Source organism: Cyclopterus lumpus, chromosome 8 (assembly GCF_009769545.1).
Source record: "Cyclopterus lumpus isolate fCycLum1 chromosome 8, fCycLum1.pri, whole genome shotgun sequence".
Lineage (NCBI taxonomy): Eukaryota > Metazoa > Chordata > Actinopteri > Perciformes > Cyclopteridae > Cyclopterus > Cyclopterus lumpus.
The window spans coordinates 21,596,674-21,602,801 of NC_046973.1; positions in this window are offsets into that span (position 1 = coordinate 21,596,674).

The window sequence follows — 6,128 nt, forward strand, 5'->3', positions numbered from 1 at the left end:
ATGAACTAGAGCCACATGCTATGATGCTTAAATGGCTGGAGGACATTGCCTTATTTCCACTGCTAACTGTGCTAACTGGTGCCCTTTGAGGAGTGTTTCAAAGCCTGTGTAAATATGTACCCACTCAAAGGTGAGTTACACATCCATGTTTAATAAGCTGTAGAGAAAAGCACAAACCTTTAACCTCTGTATACAAAATGCATGATAATTGTCTCCCTGAATCTTCATAACCCACATGCAAACCTTGAGTATTTAGGGAAGGCAATCGTGATGACAGAAATAGCAATTAGTGCGTATGCATGCGTTTGTATTTGTGTGCGACGAGCCTTCAAACCCTCAGTTAAGGTCCCGAGCACCGAGCTTCGGAGCAAAGAGATGACAGCTCTTGTCTCATTCAGACAAGGTTTGTGGGCGAGATCTCTCAGTGCAGCATTACGAGCTTTTGTAGCTTGGAGATGTGACTTTGGTGTGATCAAAACGTTTTGCATAAACACAATTATGGGATCAATGCTCGTATAAATGCCCGCCGCCAACGGGTGGAGGTGAGTTTCAAAATAGGAACTGTTTGCATGTTTAAATGTGAATCTACGCCCTGCAGCCGGCTCCAGGCCGCATCACATTATCCACGTGTTTCCTCCCTGGAGAAGAAGTTCATTTGTGTGGCATTTTAAAGATTACACTGATTAGCCCCATAAGGATGCTACAACTGCAGGTCAACAGAAGGTGAGAAACAGGGCTGCATGGCCCCTCTGCTGCTGCGTTGCCTCATATCCTTCATCACTAATGAGTGCATTTCCTCCGTGACATTTACCGATTGCTGCTCTGATTCCAGATCTGTTGAAATGTTCAGTGGGACAGTGCACAGAAAAGCAGCCTCCTGATGGATGAAACGACCACTTGTTGTTGATGCAGGGAGCTGCTCTGTTTCCTGTTTGTCCATGTTGTGTACCGTCAGTGAAGCATGGAGAGCTCATGGCAGAGGACATCAGATTTACCCGACACGGTGTTATTAAATGTTCACACACTGCTGACCGCAATATCATCAGGAGCAAACAATCGCTGCTGTGTACCCTTGCATGCCCGGGCCTATTTACTGTGTGTGTGTGTGTGTGTGTGCGTGTGTGTGTGTGTGTGTGTGTGTGTGTGTGTGTGTGGGACGTACAGAAGTCCAGTCACACTTCCTCCACCTCCGACACTGGAGGTACTTTCCTGATGTATTTCACCCCTTTACAAGGTCAACACAGACCTGGCTCTCCGCCCTGAGAATGATCAATTATTAAATGTCTTTCTCACCTTTAAAAGATAAAGTTATTGGACCATTTCAGACTTTTGTTCTTATCGCTTTAGAATAAGAATGAGTTTAGAAAAATGCTTCTACAACTGAGGAACGACTACATGTACATGTTGTCTGTCTCTCTGTGGTACCCTTAAAATTAAGCTTTAAATCATCGTGAAATAGTTTTGACCCTCTAAAATCTATTCCTTTAAAAATCTATTTTCATATATGAAGTTTTTTCCCTTACTCAAGTTCTTCCAGCCTCCTCCAGGCACCAGCACATCATCATCTATTCAAGTTTTATTTTAGATTCATGCCTGCCTCCTGGGAAATGTCCTGGATGATTTTGTGCAGTTCAACCCCAAAAGATGCTCAAATCCCACTTTCTGTGCCCATCACGATGAGCCTGCTGAAGCTCAGGTGTTTACTGATGATTTGTGCCATGCGCTGTGAAGACGGCTCATCTTATGGATATTCTGAGGCTGGTGTGTCACTAAAGTGAGACAGAGACATGTTCTGCTAAATGCACCATGCAGTGATTCCACGAACTACAGATTTCCACAAGAGCCTATTGTGCCTATGTTTAGCTTCCATAGCCAAGCTTAGAAACAACACAACGTTGTATATGAGAATTGGTCTTCTGTCTTCAGGTCTTCACTTAGCCCAATAGATTAAAGCTAGAGGTATGATCTGCTTGGTGAAAGTAATGAGCTCCAGTCTTATAGTCTTATAGCACATCGGGCCAAGTGTTGGTCAAAATGAATGTGTCTTTATCTCCCTTAGTTTGATTCTGTCTTCGCAGTATTTTAGGAACAGCGTGAGTGAGGGTTGAAGTTAACATTTTTGCAAACTGTTCTTTATCACACGGTTGTGACTGCGAGAGCATGTACGAGGACATCTTCGAGGGGAAAAAGCACATTCTTAGCCGTCTCCATTGTCCACCCCTCTGTGAAGCACTGCCAGGGAAGATATGTCGGAAAAAGACTCGTCTTTTGAATGCCTTGCTGCACTATTCCGTCACAACGAATGGGAGGCCGTCCGTGAGAGGACGTGCACAGCAGAGACAAAGAGCCAGAGGTCACAAGGAGCCAGAGGTCACAAGGAGCCAGAGGTCACAAGGAGCCAGAGGTCACAAGGAGCCAGAGGTCACAAAGAGCCAGAGGTCACAAGGAGCCAGAGGTCACAAGGAGCCAGAGGTCACAAAGAGCCAGAGGTCACAAGGAGCCAGAGGTCACAAAGAGCCAGAGGTCACAAGGAGCCAGAGGTCTCACAAGGAGCCAGAGGTCACAAGGAGCCAGAGGTCACAAAGAGCCAGAGGTCACAATGAGCCAGAGGTCACAAGGAGCCAGAGGTCACAAGGAGCCAGAGGTCACAAAGAGCCAGAGGTCACAAAGAGCCAGAGGTCACAAGGAGCCAGAGGTCACAAAGAGCCAGAGGTCTCACAAGGAGCCAGAGGTCACAAAGAGCCAGAGGTCACAAGGAGCCAGAGGTCACAAGGAGCCAGAGGTCACAAGGAGCCAGAGGTCACAAGGAGCCAGAGGTCACAAAGAGCCAGAGGTCTCACAAGGAGCCAGAGGTCACAAAGAGCCAGAGGTCACAAAGAGCCAGAGGTCACAAGGAGCCAGAGGTCACAAGGAGCCAGAGGTCACAAGGAGCCAGAGGTCACAAAGAGCCAGAGGTCACAAGGAGCCAGAGGTCACAAAGAGCCAGAGGTCACAAAGAGCCAGAGGTCACAAGGAGCCAGAGGTCACAAAGAGCCAGAGGTCACAAAGAGCCAGAGGTCACAAGGAGCCAGAGGTCACAAGGAGCCAGAGGTCACAAGGAGCCAGAGGTCACAAAGAGCCAGAGGTCACAAGGAGCCAGAGGTCTCACAAGGAGCCAGAGGTCACAAGGAGCCAGAGGTCACAAAGAGCCAGAGGTCACAATGAGCCAGAGGTCACAAGGAGCCAGAGGTCACAAGGAGCCAGAGGTCACAAAGAGCCAGAGGTCACAAAGAGCCAGAGGTCACAAAGAGCCAGAGGTCACAAGGAGCCAGAGGTCACAAAGAGCCAGAGGTCTCACAAGGAGCCAGAGGTCACAAAGAGCCAGAGGTCACAAGGAGCCAGAGGTCACAAGGAGCCAGAGGTCACAAAGAGCCAGAGGTCACAAGGAGCCAGAGGTCACAAGGAGCCAGAGGTCACAAAGAGCCAGAGGTCACAAGGAGCCAGAGGTCACAAAGAGCCAGAGGTCACAAGGAGCCAGAGGTCACAAGGAGCCAGAGGTCACAAAGAGCCAGAGGTCACAAGGAGCCAGAGGTCTCACAAGGAGCCAGAGGTCACAAGGAGCCAGAGGTCACAAAGAGCCAGAGGTCACAATGAGCCAGAGGTCACAAGGAGCCAGAGGTCACAAGGAGCCAGAGGTCACAAAGAGCCAGAGGTCACAAAGAGCCAGAGGTCACAAAGAGCCAGAGGTCACAAGGAGCCAGAGGTCACAAAGAGCCAGAGGTCACAAGGAGCCAGAGGTCACAAAGAGCCAGAGGTCACAAGGAGCCAGAGGTCACAAAGAGCCAGAGGTCACAAAGAGCCAGAGGTCACAAAGAGCCAGAGGTCTCACAAGGAGCCAGAGGTCACAAAGAGCCAGAGGTCACAAAGAGCCAGAGGTCACAAAGAGCCAGAGGTCACAAGGAGCCAGAGGTCACAAAGAGCCAGAGGTCTCACAAGGAGCCAGAGGTCACAAAGAGCCAGAGGTCACAAGGAGCCAGAGGTCACAAAGAGCCAGAGGTCACAAAGAGCCAGAGGTCACAAAGAGCCAGAGGTCTCACAAGGAGCCAGAGGTCACAAAGAGCCAGAGGTCACAAGGAGCCAGAGGTCACAAGGAGCCAGAGGTCACAAAGAGCCAGAGGTCACAAGGAGCCAGAGGTCACAAGGAGCCAGAGGTCACAAGGAGCCAGAGGTCACAAAGAGCCAGAGGTCACAAAGAGCTCGGACAACACCTGCAGCAAGTACAGTACATGCAGGACTTCTAGTAGTATGAGATGTTTTATTCAAAGGGATGCCGTGCAGTGCTTCTTTTTTCCTGCTTAGTTTCTTCTCTTTCTCATCTCGGCCCCAAAGCTGACATCAATTACTTCGTCACATTTGACAGTTTGACAGGTGTTAGATTGTCCGAGTGGTCAACTCACGGATGAAGTCAAATGGGCGATGATGGGAGACACGTGGTGTTTTCAAAGTCTATTTCATAGCAGCACACGCTGCGCCCAGCTGTGCTTTACAATTTCTCAAAATGGATGGAACGGGTCAACTTTGGTTAAAGTAGATATTCAACGTCCAAAAGATTCTGTGACAGGGCATGAATACTGACAGCTGACTAGCAGAAGGTACTGAAATTGGATTTAAATTGACATCTAGTGCTAAAAAACGTAAGAACATTCGTCTAAGAGCAAATAAAAGTTAGTGAAAGCCTGACGTTACTTTTCAGCTCTTCAGAATTGACCCTTGTATAGTGCTTTATTTATCCGAATATTCCATAAGTATTGATTTATGCCTACAGTGACATCATTCACTGAGAGGTAGTAGAAAACCCCTCACAGAGCGTCTTTAGAGACTAATTAAGTTGTATGTGGCACTTCCGTGTAGTGTTTTGAGTGCCGAAAGCAGCGCTATGTGTTCAGAGCCGGAGGGCACAATCTCATTTTACATTCAGCTCCTTTTGTGGCTCCCATGGCTGCACGGAGCTTTCCACAGTTTTAACATCAAATGACATTTACAAAGCAAAGGCTCTGCATGTTTGCTCTCGCAAGTTGACACTTGTGATATTTGCCACTGTATTGTTTGATTTGTTGGGTGTCGAAATAAATGCAGAATGTTTAGGACCTGTGTGAGTTTGAATTGGTAATTTATTGGTATTGATGATGTGAAAGATAATTAAATATATAACAAACAGTGAGCATTGAAATAAGAATAACTTTACACGAGGTGTTTAATGCACATATAGTTTTTTTAGATAATCCTCTGCCCATGAGCGCCATCTAGTGGTAGATCATGAAACCTCCTCAATAGGGTTGAGTTCATGACGCCTCACACTTGTTACTTCTACTGCACTCTTTTACATGATACTTAGTCTCTATGTTTTTAAAGTTGTCTTTAACACTATAAGCTAATGTAGACACACAACTCCATGAAGTTAAACCAGAACACTTACACAAGGAAGAAGTAAATGGGTAAAAAGCGCTTTAATTAGTGAACATGTGTCCACGCAGACCGTGATGAGTGTGTTCTTTGTGGATTCGTTGCCTCCAGGGAGCGCCCGTCTCCTGGACTCACTGCCCACCGGTTCTACCTGCCTACAGAGAGTCAAGCCACACAGGAATACATACGGAACAATACTGGCCTTCAAAATAAAAGCGGAAAAAACAAGGACGAAAAATATTCAGTGGAATCAAGAGAGGTGAATCCAGACAACCATACATAAACATAGTTGTGTACAGATGAGGAGATATTGGAGAGCGACGCTAAAATAATTTGTCATTCAGTCAACACGTTTTAAGTTTCAAACAATTGTGAGAAAGATGGGACAAAGGTGTAATGTGTTACATTTAGTTTTTCAGAGAGTTTTTGTCAAGCCTAATGTTTCCACTTGGTATCAACCAATACCCAGTTATCATGATTGGAACTGAGAAAGTACGATCGCTGCATCCCAAAAAGTTATACTTTTTTACTTTTTATATTTTAGGTAGAGCCCCAATTTGCAGATAATAATTTACTATAGTGCAATTTTGAATGCAGTACTTTTGTACTTTGTAATTTAGTATAGCAATATATCTCCACAGTGTGGTATCACTACTTTAACTTAAGTTCATGATTTGAATACTTTT